Here is a 23,746-nt window from a genome sequence, read left to right as displayed (position 1 = left end):
CTCCTAACTCTGGGAGCTACTTAATTTCTTAATTTCTCAAGAGCTCAGTGCTTTCATCTACTAAAATGAGAATAACAGTATTTGTGTCGAAGTGCTGCTATATGAAATCATGGATAAAATCTAGGAAGCACTTGATAAGACAGCACATACAAATTAGGCTTTATAGTTATGTATTTCCTATTTTTTTAAATTTCCTAACATGCTATATTTTGATCATACTTACTTTTACAATTCCCTTCTGTGGCATTTGGTACTGATTTTATATTTCCAATACCAAACTTCCATTTGATATAAATTCCAGTTTGAACACTAATTCAACTTTAAAAATACTAATTAAGTGATAATTAAAGATACATTCTAGCTGCATATATATAGGACAAAACATTCTGATCAGGACAAAACATTCTGTATATATGCAAAATAAACTCAAAGGAAGAAATGACCAAGGAAACAACAAACCCCAACCAACACTTAAATCAACCAACAAACCCAGGCAGCAGCAATCTTTGGGCACACACGGACATCTGTGGCACAGGGCTGGAGGGAGCGTAGAAAATGGTTTTCAATGGTTTTTAATCACCAACAAGAACAAAACAGCCAAAATAGCCATTGAGTCCTCTCTGCCCTGCTTCTTTCTGTGCCCCCCACAACTTTCTTTTCTTATCCTGCCCCCTCCACTGGAAAGCCTCAAGGCATTCAATGTTCTCCACTAGAACCATCCAAGTGTGGGTCTCCCTCAAAAGTTCTATACTCCAGGGGCACCTGGATGGCTCATTTGGTTGAGTGTCCGATTTTGGCTCAGGTCATAATCTCACAATTCATGGGTTCAAGTCCCATGTCAGGCTCTCTGCTGTCAGCACAGAGCTTGCTTCAGATCCTCTGTCCCCCTCTCTCTGCCCCACTTGCACGCACTCTGTCTGTCTCAAAAATAAACATTAGGGGGAAAAAAAAGAGTTTTATGCTCCAAATTACCATTCCTGTGACCCAAATCAAGACTTTTTAAAAATAGGTATGTTTTCAAAGTATTAGCCAGAAATCTTAGGTATCTGATTTAATAAATGTCAGCAGACATTCACTGAGCGTCCATAAGTGCGAGGCAAGCATGTATCCATGGGGGAAGGGAATGAATAAGATCTGATGCCTGTCCTCGTGAAGCTGAAAAGGCCTTAGGGAGGCCAACAACAGATGCAAATAGCTCTAAGTGCTGGGTAGAACATAGCGACCACCACAAACAGCTCTAGCCAGCAGGCTGCAGGAGGAAACGATGAAGTCGAGCTTGGGATGATCAGGGTAGGTTCAGGAGAGAGGCAGCACTGGCCCTCAGAGAAGCATGTGTCCTTTGAAAAGATTATATTAAGTCCTGCGCACCCTCCTCTCCCCCCATTGGTGAATTGTTTTTGAGTCCTTTGCCTCTTCCGGACTAACACCTGGAAGAAAGTTTAGCATCTTGACTTTTCTTCCCTGAAATGTGCCAGCTCCTTGCTCACTGGGATCACTCAGTCTCCTCCCGCTGGTGAAATGGACGCGGATGCACGTGGCCGTGCACACATCCCTGACCCCACCCGCTGAACTCCTGCTCATCTTCAAAGGTCACAGCTAAGGTCACCTCCTCAGAGACACCCGGACCACTCTCCCCCTACCAGTGCACTTCCCCCTTCTGCTGATATTTGATTTCAACAGAGGAAAACAGGAATTGTCACTGCTTCAGATTTTCTTAGTCAGCTGGACACTTTTTAAAACTGCAGTATCTCCCCCTACAGGAATAAAAAAAGACAACGAAAGCGAGGACTTTCTGTTGCCTCCTTGTCCTTAGTGCCTGATTTATAAATATTTGTTGACTGAATTAATGAATAATAACAGATCAATTTAACTCTTCTCTTCCCTGGTTTTTTCATCTCTCTTGATCTGTTAGTTATAGTAGGGAGAGATCAGCGGTTTTAGAAAATATGTAGGATTAATGTCATATGGATATAACCAATCAAAAACACTCTTACTTGGGGATGCCTGGCTGGCTCGGTCGCTAGAGTGTACAAATTTTGATCTCAGGGTTATGAGTTCAAGCCCCACATTGGGTGTTCAAATTACTTTAAAAAAAGATCTTAAAAAAAATATTCATACTTGGGTTCAGTATGGCAAGTGGCTAATTAGCATAGTTTCTCAGGCTTTGGTTCATGAGGGGTTTCTAAGCACAGTGCGTGTCTTTTAAGCAAAAGTTATACGCTGCACAGCACAGATCATCATTCCCCTCTCTTCCTCATTTTTTTCAGCAAATATTTATTAAGCACATATTACGTACCAGCACTATGCAAGGCACTACAGATAAAAAGCTGAGCACCAGAAACAAGGGCTCTGCCCTAAGGGGGCAAAGTCGAGAGGGAGAAACAGTTCAGTAAACAGCAACGGGGGGAGGGGCGCCTGGGTGGCGCAGTCGGTTAAGCGTCCGACTTCAGCCAGGTCATTATCTCGGGGTCCGTGAGTTCGAGCCCCGCGTCAGGCTCTGGGCTGATGGCTCGGAGCCTGGAGCCTGTTTCCGATTCTGTGTCTCCCTCCCCCGTTCATGCTCTGTCTCGCTCTGTCCCAAAAATAAATAAAAAACGTTGAAAAAAAAAAAACAGCAACGGGGGGGAAAAACAAGAGGAGGATAAGGGACACCCCCCACCCCACAGGGCTGGGTGTGGACCTGGGGCTGGTGGTAAACGAAGGCTTATCTGAGTAATATTCAAAGCGATGTCTGAAGGAGAAGTAGGAACATATTGGGGGTGGTAGACAATGTTGGCAAAGAGAGCTCCAGGCCAAGGGAAAAGTGGTTGAAAGGCCCGAGGGTGAGAGAGAGCTGGGCACATATGCAAAATGGAAGTTCACTCTTGTTTGAGGCCACCGGAAGGTCCGATGCCAGGGAATGTGGGCCTTCTTATTCAACACCAAGACCAAGAGAGCATGGAAGTAGTGTGGGTCACTGGTTGTGCCTCAGGAAATTACTGGAATTTAAGCTCTATGGGGTAAAGACACTGCCAGCTTTGTTCATCATTGAGAATGGGGCCAGGAACACAGCAGTTTCTTAATAACCATTTGCTGAGTAAATGAGTGAGTGCCCTCGAATGACCTCAGCCATCTTCTATGGTGTCACCAAGCCCCAAGGTGTCATAAAACCAGGAAGCATCTTGAGAGCTGGCTGGTCCACTCCCTCCTCTCCAGGCTGCCTGATCTGCCCTTAAACTCTCAGAGATGACAGGATCTTGTATATTTCACAAAGTATAGTAGCATGACTCGGAAATGCAGTTCTTGAGGTCATACACAGGCAAGTGAGAGACAGATGATCTGTCCAGTCATTTGGTGAGTCACAGCAGGATGGACAAGAGCAGGGACAATAGTCCTTAATGCCCAGACCGGCAGGTCAGGCAGCGAGGGCACTCTGGCTCCCCCGCACTATTTGTCATCTTGTTAAGATGCCATGGTGCCTCACTTCCAAATTGGCTACTGACGATCAATGAGGCCCACATTCTCAAAGCAGCACCATCTCATGGGGAGAGATACATTTCCTGGTATATCTGGCAGTGAGGAATTTAAAATCCAAGTTTATCTCACCTCTCAGTGCCATGCACTGACTGAATGCTGCTGTCTCTCTCAGAGAAAGCTACGGTGCTTGTGATCTAAGATAACCTGGCTGGGAAGCCATGAAGAATGGACACCACATGTTGGCTTATGCCCACGTCTATCACCCTATCTGAGGTCCCGCTGCCTCTTACTTGGGCTACCTCACCTATTCCCTGCTTCTGCCTCTCCTCCCATACTTCTCCACTAAGTAGCCAAGTGGCATTAAAAAAAAAAAAAAAAAAGCTAATCTGATTATGTCATAGCCCAGCCTGCATCATGCAGTAGTTTTCCACAGTCCTTGAGATAAAAATCTCCAGGGCTCCTCGTCGGCTGACCCTGCCAGCTGCTCCAGCCACAGCCGTATCTCCTCATCCACAACCGACTCTTTTCTCCCCAGGTGAAACATGCTCTTTCTGGACTCAGGACCTTTGCACATGCTCTTCCTGCTACCTTCTTTTCCCTTACTCACTAGGAATATAAATTCCACTTCCAGGAAGTCTTCCTGTCTCTTAGGCCCCATAGGTCCCTATCATCTAACTCCCATGGTACCCTGGACTTCACTGCAACACTCACTTCACTGGAGTCCCTTTTATGCTGGGTTTCCTCACTAGAATGTGAGCTTGAGGAGGTCCTCATTGCAACTGCCTTGTTTCCCACTATATTCCTCATGTCTGGCACACAGTGGAACTCATCAAGTGAATAAATGAGTGCCCCGATCTGTGAACTGTTGGAACAACTTTACCCATTAAAATAAGAGGCAGAGAGAAACGGAAACATAACAGAACCTCATTACAGTCCTAAACCAGATAACCTTGCTCACCCTGGAGGCCCGATTTCATCTCATTATGGGCTTGTGTGCTGTGATTAAGCCCAAGTTTATTCTTCAGAACTGCTTTCTGGTTTGGTTTGGAGAACTAAGGGCCTTGCCACCACGTGCCCATGATCAGCCCGTGATCAGACACCCAGAGTTTTGCGACAACCCGAGTCAAGACGGGGTGCGCTGGTGTGCCTGCCGGAGGCCTGTGCCTCTTGCTGCAGAGACAGGCAGCCCACCTGCCCCAGTGTCACACAGCAGAACAAGGCTACAGGGACCTGGAGCCTTCATTCATTTTGCCTTACCCTCTGTTTTATTTTCTCCCTACCCCACCCCCCCCCCAGCAAGGACAAACAATAATTCAGTAAAGGAAATATGAGTAATGGAAAGAAAGAGGAAAAAATAAACATATCAAAATGGGCAATGTCCCTCAGGCCACTGCTTTTAAAGAAAACAAGGAGAGTAGATTTGGAGATATTTCAGTGACTTTGCTAAAAAGGAGAAAAATCATCAAGCTGGCCTCTCCCTTCTAGGCTGAATTCCTTATCTCTCTCTTAGAAAAAAACTTTTTCCATGTTTATTTATTTTTGAGAGAGGGGGAGAGAGGGAGAGAGAGAGAGAGAGAGAGAGAGAGGGAGAGAGAGAGAGAGAGAGAGAAAACACGTGCCTGAGAGGGGGAGGGGCAGAGAGAGAGGAAGACACAGGAACTGAAGTTTGCTCCTTCCTAATGCAGAGAGCACGACGTGGGGCTCTTACCCATCAACCGTGAGATCATGACCTGAGTTGAAGTCAGACGTTTAACTGACTGAGCCACCCAGGCACCCCCTTATGTCTCTCTTGATGTAGCAAGAAAGGATTTCCCAGACCAGGGATTCTCACTCTGGTCTGCATCAGATTCTCCTGGGGAGACGTGCTGAGCTTACAGGTGCCAGCCCCAACTCAGGCCCAGTGAGTACAAATCCCTGGAGGAGGGGCACTCCCATGATCCCCACGCAGGGGGGACCCACTCAGGAACAAAGCTCAGGAGGCAAAGGCAGAGTTATGCCCTATGCCTGGTGACATAAGGTATAGCTTAAGTAAAAAACTCACACGTGCTCCCGAGGTCCCCAGAGTCAGGGACTAAAAAGCTTGTTCAAAGTAAAACACCATCTGCACAATGACAAAGATTTCTGATTTCACCTTCTGGCAGAAGGCGGGTGGGGCACATATGCTATTCATGGTATTCATTTAAGGGGCTGAGCTGACCTCACAGACAAGGACTTGAACTAGGTCCAACAGAAAGGTGATGCCAGCGTTCAAACATGATGATGACAGTAACTCACATTCATGGACACCTTAGTACCTGCTAGGTGTTTTACACGCATTATCTCATTAATCCTCCAGATCACCCTATGAGGTATTATTATTATCTCCATTCAAGGGATGAGAAAACTCAAAGCCCAGGGGAGTGGGTGACTTACTTGCCTAAAGCCACCCAGCAAATAAGTGCAGACCCACATCAGGGCCCAGGTCTCCCTGACTGCAGTCTCTGGTCTTAATGTTACAGTGTAAGTTTCCTTTAAGATGCCCAGCCCTTGTCTTCCCGATGCTTCCAATGAATGGAAACGGCCTAAGAAAATCAGAAGTGTTAGTGCAAAATATACAGCCTTAAGAAACAATGAGCAATCAACCTGTGGACCCCTGGTGAGTCTTCTCCTGTTTTGGTTATTAGCTGGACAGAAGCTTTGTTATCTGGATTTCAGGAGTCCTGAAAGGAAAGCAAAGTCCTCTTACCAGGGCAACCATCTCCCTCTACGGAAGGGTGGAGTGAGCGTGCTTTTGAGAAAGCCAAGCAGCTTTCATGGCGCGTCCCCCATGGCTCACAAAAGAAGAGGCAAGCAGGAAGCCCCACAGCCCAAACCCGGGAGGGAGGCTGGGTCTTCTGTGAAGACCCAAAATATCAAAGACATTAATAATACCGTTCATGGAGAGCTTGTCACACGCTAGATACTGTGCACATTTCACTTCACGTGCTCCTATCGAATTTGATCTTTACAACACTATGAGCAGGTACTGTTCACGCGAGGAAACAGATTCAGAGAGCATTAGCAACTCGCCTGTATTCACACATCTATAAAGGGATGAGTCAGAGATCATACCCATTGGTCTGAATCACAGCGAGCTCTTAACTAGTATCTTGGCTGTCTCTTCTTTTAAACACGAGGACAGACACCATTTGGCGTGCTTACGTGAGCAAGACTTCTCAGTTGTCTGCCATTTGTATTTGGCTGTGCCAAGCCTCACCTCCGCCTGGGAGACAAACCAGGTTCTTATTTCAGTAAATGTTTACTGACTGCCTTCAATACACTGTGCTCCGTGCCAGGCCCCACATTTAATAAGTGGGAGACGAGGTCGCCCTTGCAAGAACTTACTGTGAATTTACAAATCTACAGTGGATTAAAGGGACGGACATAAAGCACGTACAGGTGATTTTACCAGAGGTCTGGGAGTTGCTGGATTAAATGGAGTCATCGATGCCTGGGGATTTGTAGAGGAGGTGAGCTTTGGACAGAGGTCAGGGCTGGTTTGTTGGAGCTGAGAGTAAGGGTGGTGCAGCAAGGGAGTAAAGTGGCCCAAGTGTCAGTCAGAAGACAGCTCCAGTGCTGCCTCGGGGCATTCTGTTCCCCCTTAGTCTAGGCCCACTGGACTCTGGCAAGTGCCCAAGCCCACGCTGGAAAAGCAATCCTGGGGCTGAGTCACGTGTCCAGAAACGCCTGCAGTAAAATCCTATGAAGGGTAATGTGCATCCTCAGAGCAACTTTAGGCAAAGGCAGCAAGGCTCCCATTTTATGAGGCGACTTTGAAACCAAAGTCAGCAGGTCTGAAACTTTCAAATCAATTTCTCCTCTGCTTCAAAGATCACACATCTAAATCAGAAAGGATGTACATGTAAGTCAAGGGGTGAAAACGGAACTTAAGCCTGTAGCAGGTAGAAACTTTCTGAATATTTTGAGTAAAAACCTTAACAAAATGCATGTGCTTTCCCCAGTAATTCCACTTCCACAAATCCTCCCCAGGGAAGTAACAGCGACTTTGTTTATAATGGTGACAAACGAGAGAGGATTAGAGTTTTCATGTCTACATAATGGAATCCTATAATCCTATGTAGCCATTACAAATGGAGGTGTGTAGGGGCGCCGGGGTGGCTCAGTTAAGCGTCCGACTTCAGCTCAGGTCACGATCTCACAGTTCGTGGGTTCGAGCCCTGCGTCAGGCTCTGTGCTGACAGCTCAGAGCCCGGAGCCTGTTTCAGATTCTGTGTCTCCCTCTCTGCCCCTCCACCACTTGCACTCTGCCTCTGTCTCAAAAATAAATATTTAAAAATTTAGAAAAAAAATGGAGATGTAGATTTACGTTTATTGATGAGGAAAAAAATCCTAATGTATTTAGTACAGGCTGGTTATAAATAAGCAGATTATAAAACAATCTATGTATACAAATTTTACAAAGAGGAATCATGTGATTCTTCAAACCACGCCTGAATCAATTTAATAGAATTGAAATCATATGGAATAAGTTATCTGATCACAATGTAATTCACTTAGATATCAATAACCATAACATATCTAGGAAAACTGCAAATATATTTTTTTAACTTCTTTATTTGGAGAGACGGAGAGACAGAGAGAGAGAGAGAGAGCACGAGCACAAGCGGGGCAGGGACAGACAGAAGGAGAGAGAGAGGCTCTGCAACCAGGCTCTGCAGTGTCAGTGCACGGAGCCTGATACAGGACTCGAACTCATGAACTGTGAGATCATGCCCTGAGCTGAAATCAAGAGATGCTTAACCCACTGAGTCACCCAGGTGCCCTGGAAAACTGCAAATATTTTCAATTAAACAACACACTTTGAAAGAACCCACCAAAAAAAAAAAAAAATCAAAGGAGAAATTATAGAGTAGTTTAAACTTAATATATAAAGTACTGGTAATGGAAATTTGGGAAGGGAACTAAAACAATTATTAGAGGGAAACTTTCTCCTTTAACTGCTCATATTAAAAAAAATTTCTGAAGGTCTAAGTAATACTAATGACCCAAGATTCTGCATGAAAATAAATAAATAAAAGGGCAAGGTAAACTAAAAGTAAGCAGAAATAAGAAAAATTAGAAATAAAGTTAGCAACAAAATACAAATCAGGCAAACAACATAGAAACCTAACAAAGCAGAAAGCTGTCTTTTTGTTTCAGAAAATCTCAAATATTCCTATAAATAAGCTGCTTTGTAAAAGGTGTATAACTCTATGAATTGACATGTTCACAGAAGTTCTCTTCACCTGGTAGGATCAGGAACAATCTTAAAAAATTTTTATTGATGTTTATCTGTATTATGTTTTTTTCTCTCCCTCTTTTATATTTGAGAGCTTCTAAGGGGACTGACATCCTCTGCTTATTTGCTGAATTGCTAGTACAGTAAAGTAACACACCCTATTAACCCTTCGTTTCCCAAAGTAGGGGCATGTGCCCCTGTTGATACAGAAGTTCTGAGTGATATGAAGATATCTTTCCATAACACTGCAGAGAGAAAGGGAACCCTCTTTGAAGTTTCCTTCAGTCATTTTGATTGTAGTCAAGGAGACAGCTTTGGTTTCTTGCAATTAGGTTTTCAATTGCTTTTCTCTCTTTGTAAGCCAAAGAGGTGGGTGGGCAGGAGACAGCATCTGAGCAGAAGTCAACCACAGCCGGCCTTGCACTGTATTTATCTTGAGGACTGCCTTCTGTGTATGGGATGCTTCTGCAGTTACACCGGAGGGATAAAGCTTCCTTTAAATAAGGAAATTAAAATTTAAGGAAAACCACATGTCAGTAATTTAAATCAAATTCAAAAATAAGGGATGTGGTAAGGGGATAACGATCAAAATGCTGAGGCTAGCACACCTGTACTGAAGTCCAAGGAAAGTGGTGCTAACCTCTGTGAGGGTGAAAGGCCTCCAGGATATCAGTGTGCACTGGGATATCCCCATAGTTCCCCCAGGCCTCGACTTCAATCTTGTCATTTTAATATAAAAACAACAGCAGGGACATAACAAACGAGCAATTTGCTCAGGTAATGACCCAGGCAGTAGGGAGACGATTTCAGAACAGGATTCCAAGTCCAGATAAATCCTGCTGGGAGGATGACTGACGTGGGAGGTTTCTAAGAGCAGATAACATTTCTTTGCAATGTTTGCCCAGAGGAAAGAGGCCCTTCCACAGGAAGAAGGTCAATTCCGGTCTATTTTTATAAAAGCATTTCAAGTGGTTAACGGACTTATTTCCTGTGGTTCCCAGGAATCCTGCAGCAGGTTCCCAGGAGGATGTTGGTGATAGGTAGCAGAGACCTGATGAGTGGCAATCAATAATTATCTCTATATTTGCTTCACTTTTTCCAATAAAAATAATCTAGGGGAAAAACACTTGCTCTAGAAGAGCAAAGTTCATGACAACAAAGAGCAGAATGGGACATGAAAGTCCCTTCGCGTGCGGCAGAGTCCTCAGGTCAAGATTTTGGAAACTGAAGATTGGTTTATTCACTCATTCCCTTTTATTCAACAAACAATCGAGCAACTGCTCTGTGCCAGGCACTGTTGAGGGGCTGTGGAAAAGATGGTGAATAAGCATGGCTTCTGCCTTCCAGGAGCTTTCTGTCTACTGGTGGGAGAAGGCATCAGACAGGCCAGCAATGCCTGGGTAGATATATACTTAATTACAAATGGCGGGAAGCATTGGGAAGAAAAGAAGAGGACGTACAAAAGAGAATAATGGAGGCTGGGGGGAACAGAACTTAGATGGGGAGGTCAGGGAAGACCCTTGAGGAGGTGGCTTTGGATGTCATCTGAAGAGTTAGCAGGAGCCAGCCAGGAGAAAGGGCCAGAAAGCAAACAATCTGCACGAAGGCAGGCAGGTACAAGGGACCACCCTGGACTCAAGGATCCAAGGGCAGACAGGACTGGAGGACTGGCTAGAGCATAGTGGGCAAAGGGAAGGAGTGGTGGGAGGTCAGGCCAGACCATACAGGGTCTCGTAGGCCACGGGAAGGATTCAGATTTTACTTGGAAATGAAAAGCTATGGAAGGTTGCAAGCAGGGGGTGAGGTAGGTTTTCAAGGATCCTTGTGACTCTATGTATAAAGATGATGGGGGGGGCATGCTGAGGACAAAAGAGGAGACTATTTCAGAAGTTGCGACAGTGGACTGGACTGGGCGTTGACAGTAGGTACTAAGTACATAAATTTGACAGCCTTTAACTTCAACATAAGAGTTGAGAAAGTTGACCAACACACAAGCCTGGGACTAAGGCGAGGCAAGGGAGGTACTTGCTTTGGGCACAAAGCAAGTTTACTCAGAAACCAAGATAAATAATATTTTAGTGCAATATTTTTTTTAAGTTTGTTTGTTTAAGTCATCTCTACATCCAATATAGGTCTCAAACTCATGACCCCGAGATCAAGAGTCGCACGCTCCTCTAAGCCAGTCACCCATTTAGTGCAGAATTTTTTTTAGAAAATCAAATTTAGGGCAAAACAGTCCTTGATGAACAAAAAATCAAATTTCTTTTAAAAAGACAGGATCCACAACGGTGCTGTGCCAAGCCACAGAAGGAGCCTGGGGCAAAAGGAAAAACCTTGTAATACTGATCCTGGTGGTATTTAAAATTTTGATATTTTGTTCATATCCTCACTGTTATTCTGGCTAGCTGACCTTCCCCACCTGTAAACCAGGGGGCTACCATGTAATCCTCAGCTCGTAAAATAAATACTATGCAAAGAAAATGGAGGACATAAACCATCACAAGCCCCCTGGTGGTACAGATGCTATTCTTTGTCCTGATTCTGGAGACTCCGAGACAGAAAGTACATAATAGTTGCTCCATCAATACTTCTGATACTGTTAATGGCTAATATTTATCAGGCTCTTAATATGTCAGGTACTTTGCCAGAAGCCGGTAAATACAATTATCTCATTTTATCCTCACACCAATCCTGTGAGGCAGGTATAGTATCATCCCTCCCCTACCATGATTGGTATATATTTGATAAGCATTTAGTAAATACAGGAAGAAACAAAGATGTATAGATGGAAGGGAAAATGAGAGAAAAGGAAGGGACAGGCTTTATTCTATGCCTTATGAGTCCTATATGGATCACAGTGATCCCAGCTCCCTGGGCAAACACTATTTTCTGACAAACACAAAACACCACACTTAAACAGACCTGCACAGAAAGGGAACTACACTTAAATATCACCTTTCTCCATAGGGATTATTTTTGATAAGTTATGTTTTTTAAACCAAACAGCTTTTCTAAGAAAATATTTTTCTTTTTTTTTATTTAAAAAACACATTTTTTTAACGTTTATTTATTTTTGAGACAGAGAGAGACAGAGCATGAACAAGGGAGGAGCAGAGAGAGAGGGAGACACAGAATCTGAAACAGGCTCCAGGCTCCAAGCCGTCAGCACAGAGCCCGGCCCGGGGCTTGAACTCACGGGCCGAGAGATCATGACCTGAGCGGAAGCCGGACGCTTAACCGACCAAGCCACCCAGGCGCCCCTCTTTTTTTTTTTTTAATGTTTATTTATTTTTGACAGAGAGACAGAGCATGAGCGGAGGAGGGGCAGAGAGAGACACACACACAGAATCTGAAGCAGGCTCCAGGCTCTGAGCTGTCAGCACAGAGCCTGACGCAGAGCCCGAACTCACAGACCCTGAGATCGTGACCTGAGCCGAAGTCAGAAGCTCAGCCGACTGAGCCACCCAGGTGCCCCAACTAAGAAAATATTTCTTGACTTCATCCACTCCCAAATATTCACTGAGCAAAATTATAACATACCAGGCACAGATCTAGGAACTAACATACGTGAGCAAAACAAACCTGATTACGGGTCCTCATTAGATTCATAGTCCACCGTGTGTGTGTGTATGTGTGTATGTGTGTGTGTGTGTGTGTGTGTGTGTGTGTGTGTGTTTGGGAAGGGGGTTGGCATGAGACAGTCAATAACTAGTAAGCGAACACATACATAAAGTCATAAATTATCATAAGTGTTACACAGGACTCATACACAGGGGAGTGCAGGGAGCTATCCTAGACAGGGTGGGCCAGACACATTTAGGCACAGGGAGGCAGAAACCCTGCTTCACATGATACTTACGTTGCTGAAAATGCAGTGTTAAGAAGTTTTGCAAATCAAACCAACCAAACTCCCACTATAGAGTGTGAAACTTTACAACCTAATGACTTACTCCTATGGAGGACAGTTTTGGAAAAACAATACCACTGACTTATTTTCTATACAAACACATCTCTGAGAAAGGTATTCTCACCACTGAGGGGTCAAGAATACAATATTGGCGGGCCACATGGGCGGCTCAGTCGGTTAAGCATCTGACATCAGCTCAGGTTATGACCTTGTGGTTTGTGAGTTCAAACCCCTGATCGGGCTTGCTGCTGTCAGCACAGAACCTGCTTCAGATCCTCTGTCCCCCTCTTTCTGCCCCTGCCCCCCTGTCAAAAATAAACATTAAAAAAAAAGAACACAACACTGGGGAACGGTGGAAAATGTTCTGCCTCCTGTCTGCCCCACACCCATCTAAATGTCTAGATTTATGGAAATTCCAGAGGAGCCCCTTGAACCTGACAACACCAAGGAGGAACCAAGGAATGCAGGACCTTTGAAAGCCAGCAGAAATTATGTGCAAAAAGATGGCAGCCAAGAGAAGTAAGGAGAAGTCCATCTGACATTTCTTCTTACCTCCTGTTGCCTAATCTACTCTCAAAGGCCAATAGTGTAGAAATTCTTCATTTTTCAAACAACCCCACCCAAAAGAGTAGCACTTTGATCTCTAAAGCATGAGAGAGGAGCAGTGGATAGTGCGGGGTATAAATGGCTTGGAAAGGTTATGTAGAAAAAAGAAATAAACAAGAAGAGAAGCCATGAGGAGTTGCAGGGATGAAAGCAAACCATGCTTTGAACCACCTGCCAAAATGAAAGCAGACTCCCGTGAGAGGCCATGTTTGACAGACGAGCACACTGTCAAGCTTCCCGGTACCTACCTATGAGTGGGACGCACAGTGTGCACCTTCCTGGAGATGCTAGATACCGGGCGCAGATTTATCTGAGTTTACCTTCTTGGATACGAGATTCCAACACACTTCCAAGCCCTTTCATCCCTTATCAGACACCAGTCCTTGCCCAGAGCCTTTGCTCGTATTCTCTTGCTCCATCTCCTTCCCATAAAACCCACCTGGCTCCTGCCAACAGCTGGGGTGTGTGCAGGCCTGTGTGGAGAATGCCAATGACACGGTCACAGGACCATGAGAGCATTGGGCATGCTGAAACAGGGCAAACTGGGGAGACGGGAGAATGGTCCCTTTTGGACTTTTTGTGTGGGTTCAAAGAGAGTTGGCAAGTGGAAGGAACCTCTAAAAATAGCCAAAGTCCTTAAAAAGAAATAATGCAAAAGAAAACAAGGTTTATACTGTCCTAATGTAGGCTCTGCAAAAACTAAGCCCTGGAAGGCTGGCGCTGGGGTAGCTTATTATTTGCTTCCTGTTCTTTGGCTGAGACACCCACTGGGTCCCTTTGCAAATCCTGGGCCCTGCTCCCCACCCCCTGCCTCCTGCATGGTGCTGGAAGGCTCCGCAGGAATGCAGCTCTCTTGGGGCACAGCTGGGGCCTCCGAGGCCCACTTTCAAGATCCAGAATAGACTGTGACATGTGAAACGAGCTCCGTGGGGTTTTACATTCCTCCTTCGTATCCAAGCACCTTCAACACAAAACCTCACGCCGGGATTGCTAATCATTCTTCCAGAAACGCCTGGATATCATCTGTCTGGCAGAAATGTGAGTTTTGTCTTTTTTTACTTTTCAGTGTTTTCAATGAACATGGGGCCCTTGAAATGAGGCTGCCCAACAGAGGCGTGACATAATAAAGTGATGTCTTGGGACTCAGGGTTTTGCTCTTGGCTAAGCCACAGATTTGCTTTGATATGCTGTTTAGCCTCTCTGTGTCACACTTCTCTTGGCTAGAGAAAAAGACAAAGTGTTCACTATCTCATGTAATAGGAGGAATAAAAAATACAAAATGATTATAAAATACCTCTTATATTATCTACACCACAGGCACCTAGAGATGCCTGCTTACCCACATGAAATGCTTTGTGAAACTCCAAGTGCCATAAAAATGCAAATAATCCATGCATTAAAACATAGGCTCCTACTGGGGTGCCTGGGTGGCTCAGTTGGTTGAGTGTCCAACTTCGGCTCAGGTCATGATCTCACAGGTCGTGAGTTCAAGCCCTGCATCAGGCTCTGTGCTGACAGCTCAGAGTCTGGAACCTGCTTCGGATTCTCTCTCTCTCTCTCTCTCTCTCTCTCTCTCTCTTTCTCAAAAATAAACATTAAAAAAAATTTTGGGGGGCGCCTGGGTGGCACAGTCGGTTGAGCGTCCGACTTCAGCCAGGTCACGATCTCACGGTCCGTGAGTTCGAGCCCCGCATCAGGCTCTGGGCTGATGGCTCAGAGCCTGGAGCCTGTTTCTGATTCTGTGTCTCCCTCTCTCTCTGCCCCTCCCCCGTTCATGCTCTGTCTCTCTCTGTCCCAAAAATAAATAAACGTTGAAAAAAAAAATTAAAAAAAAAATTTTTTTAACACAGGCTCTAATTAACAACCATAACAACACCTTCTATTTCCTAGGCATTCACTGTATGTGAGACCCTTCCCAGACCTGCCTTTCTCTATTCCTTTGTCGTGGCACCATGAGGAGATCAGTATCGTTTTTTTTTTAATTTTTTTTTAACATTTATTCATTTTTGACAGAGACAGAGTGTGACTGGGGGAGGGCAGAGAGAGAGGGGGACACAGAATCAGAAGCAGACTCCAGGCTCTGAGCTGTCAGCACAGAGCCCAATGCGGGGCTCAAACTCACGGACTGTGAGATCATGACCTGAGCTGAAGTCAGACGCTTAACCGACTGAGCCACCCAGGCGCCCCGAGATCAGTATTCTTAATAGCTTCAGTTTACAGAAGAGGCAGCTGAGAATCAGAAAGATTAAATGACTTGCTCAGTCATGCAAATAGTTAATGACACAGCAGAAACCAAAGCCCAGGTCTATGAGAACTTCCCTTTTCCATGGCCTTTCCAGCCCAGTCTGAAGTAGGACTATCCACTGGGTTCCCAGAGTGGGCTCTGGGCTCACCCCAGTCCTTTAAAAGCAATGGCAAGTGATTCTACTGTGATAAAAGCTAAGAGTGACTTGACTGCCACTGGGCCAATCAGAAAGTGCAGGTGAGGCCATTATAGTGCTTCGAAAGGGGACAGTTCTGTGTCAAGGGAGGAACTTGCAAAGACTCCACTCAAGACACAAGTATCTGTCGATGGGGCGACCTGACTTATGCAAGCTACGGGACTGGAGAATAAACAGAATAGAGAAGCTAAGGATCACTCAACCAAAGGGATTTTTTCTGTTTCCCATATTTCTGTGGCAGTTACAATCATGGACGCTGCAGTCAGAAAACCTACCTTCCAATTGCAGCTCTAACAATGATTTATCTGTATGACCTTAAACGAACTGTTTAAACTCTCCAAGCCTTGGTGTCCTTAGTTGCAAACTGGGGATAAAAAAAGCAATGCCTTGAGTTCAGTTCAGGGCAAGCCTCCCTGTTCATTTAATTAAATCTTGGGACATGATCAGGCTACGGAAGACGATTACATGGAAGATATCACTCTATTCATTGATCTCCCAGCCTACGAAAGAAAGAAAGAGAGAGAGAGAGAGAGAGAGAGAGAGAGAGAGAGAGAGAGAGAAAGAGAAAGAAAGAAAGAAAGAAAGAAAGAAAGAAAGAAAGAAAGAAAGAAAGAAAAAAGAAAGAAAGAAAGAAGGAAAGAAAATGCCTATCTCAAAGAACTCTGAGGATTAATTAAAATAATGTATGTGGGGCACCTGGGTGGCTCAGCTGGTTAAGCATCCGACTTTGGCTCAGGTCATGATCTCACGGTTCATGAGTTCAAAGCCCCGCATTGGGCTCTGTGCTGACAGCTCAGAGTCTGGAGCCTATTTCAGATTCTGTGCCTCCCTCTCCCTGCCCCTCTCCCACTCATGCTCTCTCTCTCTCTCTCTCTCTCTCTCTCTCTCAAAAATAAATAAACATTAAAAAAAATTTTTTTTAATAATGTATGTAAAGCACTTAGGACAGGATCTGGTACATAGTAAATGTTCAAGAAAGTCACTATTTTATTATTTATGGGCTTATTTGATTATTTATGGGTATGTTCAGAACAGACTGTTGGGAAACATATGGTAGGGAAAGCCCCCAGCATTTCCAAAGAGATAACAAACACTTACTTCAAAAGACTAAGCTTGGAGAAGCCAAATTTTGTAGCTCAGGAGGGAAGAAAAAAGACCTAGCAAACAAACCATTGTCCTGTGAGTTGGAAGGTCTGCTGTCTTTGAGAAAGGAATGTCCTCGTGGGCTGGTTCTGGAGATTGTAACTTGCACAACATTTTCAAAAGATTTTTGGAGGCACATCAGTAAGGAAAGGCTAGAGGAAGGGACCAGGGCTGATGGAGCCCCTGCAGAATTGCTCTGCATTTGGCTGGAAGCCCAGGCCTTTAAAGCGTCAGTCTGTAGGAAGGATACTTCCATTTAAGACGTGTGCTGGTCTTCAGGATGGCCGAGAGCCTGCAGGATGCTCTGGACCTGGGTGTACCATTAAAGTTCGGGCACAATTGGGGCCTCAGAGCATGTCGCGATGCCAGGGAGTGCTCTGTGGTTCCTCTCACAGCGTGTTTTGTCTAAGCATTAAAATAATTCCTGACCTCCAACAGAATGATGCTCTATGGGAGTCAGCGTTTTGGGGGCAGAGAAGCCACACAGAGAATTAAAGATCCAGAACCCAGGGAACAAATAATGGGTATTGGAGATCATTGGGAAAGTGTGTGTATCTGCTTATATCTTTTGCTCCTCATAAAGGAGTGTGGGGGCTAAGACTGGGATTGAGCTGTTGGGTGATACAGCTGGACTGGCTTTACAGGCTGCACTTCCGGCCAGCTATCTGTGGTCCAAGCATCTATGCCCCTCTTATTGGAAGCTCGGCTTGATTGATCTGGTATGGCCAGACTCTAACCTCCGTATGACAGACACTGTGATTTCTACTGCAGGCCCGGAATCCCTTATCTGAAAAGCTAGACAAATTGCTGAACCCAGGATTTGGGGGATTTTAGAAAGACAATTGGTTGCATTTATCGTATATTAAGGAAGAACTTCTGTGGGGTCTGGAGCAGTCCCCTATAATCAAACACATTGGTGATTCTGCACCAGATCACACACATATGAACACATAGGTGATAAATAAAGACTTTAAGCAGTCTCAGGACCGTCTGGGTCAGGTTTTGCCACAATCTGAGTTACGAAAGAATGTCTAGTTTTCAGAGCATGTTGCATTTCAGAATGTAGATTAGGGATTTGAGGTCCTTCTTTTCATTTCCTTTTCTTTCTCTTTATTTTCTTTCTTAAATTTCCCCAACGGTCTGCCTGTGGCAGGTGCTGAGTACAAGTGGTTGGCATCTAGAGTATAACATCTTGATCTCCCTCAAAGAATATTTGATTCTGGAAGCCAGGGGACAGTTTATTCTCAGTAACTTGGGGATTCTTTAGGATTAGAAAGAATCTAAATTAAAGAAGAGGAGAGAGAGACTACTGAATCCACAGGTTCTCTGTCATCCTGGACAGTAATACACAAACCTGTGAAACACACTGAGGATGGTCACTAGTACATCATATTCAGCTGCTGAGTAAATAAGAGGGCATCACTTGCACATCAGGGGTAATGGTACTTAGAAAATGATATGTTTTATTTTTTTCAAATAATAATTTGAATAATTTAATAAATTGAATAATTTTCAAATAATAATATGAATGCTTACAAGTTTTCAAGTGCTGGGCTTAGCACTTTATGTGCCTGATCACTTAACACTTACAGCAACTGTGTGGTAGCTACTGTTATGGGGTCCTATTCTGCAGATGAGAAAACTGAGGCCCTGTGAAACTGAATGAGTTTGCTAGTGAGTGTCCACCCAGGACTGAAACCTGAGTCTAGCAGCATGCTGGTAAACCAGCTATCAGAGAAAAGGAAGGAAGGAAGGAAGGAAGGAAGGAAGGAAGGAAGGAAGGAAGGAAGGAAGGAAGGAATATTTTGAATATTCAAAAATTGGCTTTCACAAATCTATAGGAACCATCTCCTGTACGACACTACCAAGCCTACCCCATGGCCATGTCCAGAGTTTGCTGCCAGCTCTGGAAGACGAGATTTCAGCTCATGGAACAGAACTGGCCTGGGAGAAGCACACCGAGATGCTAGTCCCGCCAGTCAGCCATGGCTAGATTCCCTCCCCAGACCTGGTATAGATCACTGCGGGTGGAGGACGGGGAAAGACAGAAGAACACTCTGTCTCTTTCTTCAGGCAAGTTTTCCTTCACCAGAGAGTGTGAAGTGAGTTCCTGCCAACCTGGCACTCCCAGGCAGAAACAATAAAACCTAGAATTCTTTTAAGGCCCTACAAGCTTTTTTGTGGTTAGATAGAGAGTTCAGACTTGAGACTAAATGGTCTGATCTTTTCTTGAGATCCTTCAAGTCCATGATATTGCCTTCAAAGAAGTAAGGAAGTAACTTCTACAAGATGGAAAAAAGACTGGGTCTGGTTTTTTTTTTTAATTAAAAAAAAAAAAGGTCATTTATTTTGAGAGAGAGAGGGCGTGGGGGACGGGCAGACAGAGAGGAGAGGGGGAATCCAAAGCAGCCCCAGCAGCACTTCGAGCACAGATTTCACAACTGTGAGATCATGACCTGAGCCAAAGTCAGGACTCAGACGCTTAACCAACTCACCCACCCTGGCTCCCCTGGGTCTGCTTTAACCAAGCAGCCTAGTTTGAACCCACTTAAAATCCATTTAGGTTCTTGGTTTAGCCTCTCTGTTAATACCTGAAAGACCTCACCTACTAATTAGGTCCCATGATAGCATGTTTCCACTAGAGGCTCCCAAGAAGGAACTGGCCTGGGATTCAATCAACAAACATGCAGAGAACAATGATTATGTGGAGGCATTTGCTAAGTGCAAGGCCTAGAAAAAACAGGCACAGCTTTTGTTCCAGAGCTGCAGAGACTAATGAAGGAGACAGTCAGGTAACCTTAGTTACATTATATTCATTCACTCATTCAACAAATATTTATCAAGGGCCCATTAGATGCCAGGCATTCTGCCAGGCACTGAGAGACCATGGTAAGCCAGACAGATTGGTTTGTACTATTGTGGAGCTGACAGTCCAGTCATAAAGGGAGACATTAATTAAATAATCACAAGAATGAATGTGTAATTAAAAAATGAAGTAAGAGCTCTGAGGAAATGTTAAACGGTCCTTTGAGAACTGGAGGAACCTGACCCAGTTAAGGAAAGTCAGGAAAGTCTTCCTTGCGGAATTGGCAACTGAACTAAGGCTTGAACAAAACGTAGGAGTTAACCAGGCAAGGAGGGTAGAGGGAAAGAAAGAAAGAGTGCTCTAGAGAGAGGGAGCAATGTAGGCAAAGATCATAGGGCAAAAAGGGACACAATGGTTTCAAGCAAATGGAAGGCCAGTTTGGGTAGAGAACATGGTGGAAAAGGAGGCAGGGGAGGAAGCCAGGGCTAGTCCTCAGAGCCCTGCAGGTAGAATTTTTTTTTTAAGTAAATGTTAACTTTTGTTTATTTTATTTTGTTTGTAATTGAAATGTAATTGACACACAATATTATGTTAGTTTCAAGTGTACAACATAGTGACTCAACATTATATACATTACAAAGAGATACAGATAAGGCCTTAGTCTTTATTCTGAGAGCAATGGGAAACCAGTGAAAGATATAGGTGGGAAACATACGCGGGAATTATACCCAGTGCTTCCATAGGGTAAAAGAAATGTTGCTGTGGGAGCATTAGGAAATCAACTCAAACATAAACTGGTATGTGTGGTGTGACAGAAGAAAAGGGAGGTTAGGGCTGGGGATGTATCCAAATCAACATTCTGAAAGAGAAATATCTGAGATGAATTTTTGAAGGGTGAGTATGACCTAGTAAGGCCATGGTAGAAGGTGGAGGGAGTAAGGGAGAGAGAACGCTGGTCGGTGAATGTGAGAGTGTGTGTGTGTTGGGCGGGGGGGGGGGGGGGGCGGGGGAGCTACAAGAAGAACAGGCCAATAAGAGATAAGGCAACAGAGTTAGGCAGGGACCTGATGATGAATGCCTCACAGGTCACGGTAGAGTCTGGGTTTTATCCTGATGGCAGCAGAGAACCCAGTGACGCAAAGATCTTCAGCAGGAGAATGATGATTAGACTCATGCCTTGGAAAGGATATTAGTAGTGGAATCAAAAGTGGGTTGGAAGGTTGCAGAGGTGAAGAAGACAGACGCCGTTTGCCTGCCTTAGCAGCCCAGGTGAGACAAGGTGTTCCATCTGTGGTGAGCAGCCATAGTGAGGATGGAGAATAGAGGATGAGTTTAAGAGACATTAAAAAGGTACAGTTGAAAGGGTTTTGTCACTAATGGGATGCATAGGAGTGATTTCTACTCTCCCCACAGAATAGTCTGAACAAAATGGATTCTTCTACTTGTGTTGAGTCTTGCTTTATGACCTGGTACACCGTCGGTTTACAAAAATGTTCTATGCATCCTTGGGAAGAATAGTGTTCACTAACTGTTGGATGCAGGGTTCCCTGATATGTTCACTCAATTAAACTTGTTAATTGTGCATTTCGATCTGCAACTTTATTAATATTTTTTGTCTGTTTGCTTTATCATTTATGACAGAAAGGTATTAAAATCTCCCACCATCGTGGTGGATTTGCCAAGTTCTTTATATTTTTGTTAATTTTTGTTTCATATAGTTTGAGGCTATGAGGCTATGTCATTAACTATACACAAGTTTAAAGTTTTTACATCTTTCTGTTTAATTATTCTACTTATCATTATGCAGTGATCCCTTTGATCCTTGATCACTCTTTTTGCCTTAGACCTAGTTTCTATGATATTAATATAGCCACACCAACTTTTAATTTTTGTTAAGATTGGTCTGGTATCTATTTTTCATCCTTTTGATTTTAACCTTTCTGCCCTTACATTTTAAACATGTCTTTTATAATCAGAGTATAGGTGAAATTTTTTAAATCCAGTAGCAAGGTGCCTGGGTAGCTCAGTTGGTTAAAGCATCTGACTCTTGATTTTGGCTCAGGTCATGATCTCATGGTTTGTGAGACCAAGCCCCACATCAGGCTCTGCACTGACAGCATGGAGCCTACTTAGGATTCTCTCTCTCCCTCTCTCTCTCTCTGTTCCTCCCCAGCTGGTGCTTGCTCTCTCTCTCTCTCTCTCTTTCTCAAAATAAGTAAATAAACATAAAAAAATCCAGTAGCTAGTAAATTTAGTCCACTTACATTTATTGTGAATATAAATATATTTGGATTTATTACTGCCACATAATTTTGAGTACTATTTTTGATTTTCTATTCTTTTTCTAGATTATTTTGGGTAAGTACAGATTTTTTTCACCTCATTTCCCCTATTCTTACCACTTGCTGGTTGGAATCACTGCATTCTATTTGTTTTCTTTTAGTGGTCAATCTTTTTTTTTATTAAAAAAATTTTAATGGCTATTATTTATTTTTGAGAGAGAGAGAGAGAACAAAGAGAGAAACAGGGGAGGGGTAGAGAGATAGTGAGCAACATAGAATCCAAAGCAGTCTCCAGGCACAGAGCCCCACACAGTGTTTGAACTCACAGACCACAAGATCATGACCTGAGCCAGAGTCAGATGCCTAACCAACTGAGCTACCCAGGTGCCTGTAATTTTTTAAAAGTTTATTTATTTATTTTGATAGGGAGAGAAAGAGAGTGAGAGAGAGAGAGGGAGAGAGCATGAGTGGGGGAGGTCTGGAGAGAGAGGGAGAGAGAGAGAGAATACCAAGCAGACTCCATGCTGTCAGCATGGAGCCCAACGTGGGTGGGGCTCAAACTCATGAACCGTGAGATCATGACCTAAGCTAAGATCAAGAGTCAGATGCTAAACTGACAGAGCCAACCAGGTGCCCCTTTTTAGTGGTTACTCTTAACATTTAACATGCATATGTGACTCAATAAAATGTAAGGTTAATTAACATCTCTTAAGAGTTAATGCTTCTGGGTGATGCCACTGATGGAGACAGGGAGCAAGAACTTAGAGCCTATTTGGAACCAAAAGTTAGACCTATTTTACATATGCTTGGTCAGAGGACACTTATCCAATCATCATCTTGACAGATGTCTATACATCTACCTTTGGTAGCATTACACATTTGGTAGAATATTTGTAAAATATTCCCTTTCATGGGTATTCTGCATTATTTAAGCAGTGACAGGGGTTAAAATTTTAAAAAAACCCTGGGCGCCTCGGTGGCTCAGTCAGTTAAGTGGCCGACTTCATGTCATGATCTCACCGTCTGTGGGTTCGAGCCCCACGTCACGCTCTGTGCTGACAGCTCAGAGCCTGGAGCCTGTTTCAGATTCTGTGTCTCCCTATCTGCTCTTCCCCACAACTGCCTTTCCTGGATCCTTAGAACCCTAAATTTTATCTGTTAGCTTAGTTTCCAGGGCCGAACTGAACACACATGTCTCCTAAATCGGGGACTTGATAAGTGTCCCTTCAACAACTCTTGATGAGCTGAGAACTGAGTCTGAAATGGCCTGGATTCTCTCTTACATAACCATAGCTTACCTTTACCTCCTTCATCCCCTCTGCTATGTTTGTGCCTTAAATGATGGAGGAAAGAGCTTAAACAATTTCTCTCAAATATGAGAGAGAATGAAAACTTCTATTTTCATTCCAATTGAAAAATTATTTTAAACGAAGCATTCAGTGGCAGCTAACCTAGACCACACCAGGCTTCAACTAGTTCAACATAACCAGTGATTCACATCTCTTATAGGTCACATCACATTTTTCTAAGTGCTGTTATGAATACTGTGAAAGATTATTAACCCTTCAGACATGTGTCAGTTTAGGTTCCCTTTGAGTGGTTACAGATGACAAAATATGCCAGCCTTACCACGGATGTTCTAATACGCTTCGTGTTGCCCTTACTTTGGTGTCACTGATAAGTCAAGAGAATCTTCCGGCTTTTCCCCTAAATCTCACCAGTGCCCCGAATCTCAAAGGGCTGGGCTTAGCACACAGCGATGACAAGAAGTCCACTGGGCTTGATTTTTTCCATGTCCCAACAAATATACACAGATATACCCCTGACAGCCAACAAAAAGAGAATAAT

The 23,746-nt window shown here is 44.0% G+C and overlaps 1 protein-coding gene and 1 non-coding gene across 8 annotated transcripts in view; both read left to right on the top strand.

Annotated features, from left to right (window-relative positions):
• The window catches only part of FGF1 (fibroblast growth factor 1), a 106,464-nt gene that overhangs the window by 56,138 nt on the left and 26,580 nt on the right, over positions 1-23,746 (top strand). Inside the window, exon 3 of one of the 7 annotated variants that reach the window (XM_043589791.1) lies at positions 5,972-6,091. The exons of 4 other annotated variants lie outside the window; for them this stretch is intronic. The gene's annotated coding sequence lies outside the window, so the exon portion shown is untranslated. Of the gene's footprint in view, positions 1-5,971; positions 6,092-14,072; positions 14,265-20,783; positions 20,886-23,746 lie in introns of those variants that run through there. 2 more of the 7 variants (XM_043589800.1, XM_043589808.1) reach the window with 2 other exon arrangements.
• On the top strand, positions 16,051-16,175 carry LOC122496752. The gene has a single exon (XR_006300926.1). It is a non-coding gene; the product is annotated as a small nucleolar RNA SNORA36 family (small nucleolar RNA).

Source organism: Prionailurus bengalensis, chromosome A1, assembly GCF_016509475.1.
Source record: "Prionailurus bengalensis isolate Pbe53 chromosome A1, Fcat_Pben_1.1_paternal_pri, whole genome shotgun sequence".
Taxonomy (NCBI): Eukaryota; Metazoa; Chordata; class Mammalia; order Carnivora; family Felidae; genus Prionailurus; species Prionailurus bengalensis.
The sequence above is the reverse complement of the archived record's forward strand: the minus strand, read 5'-3'. Positions and strand labels throughout refer to the sequence as shown.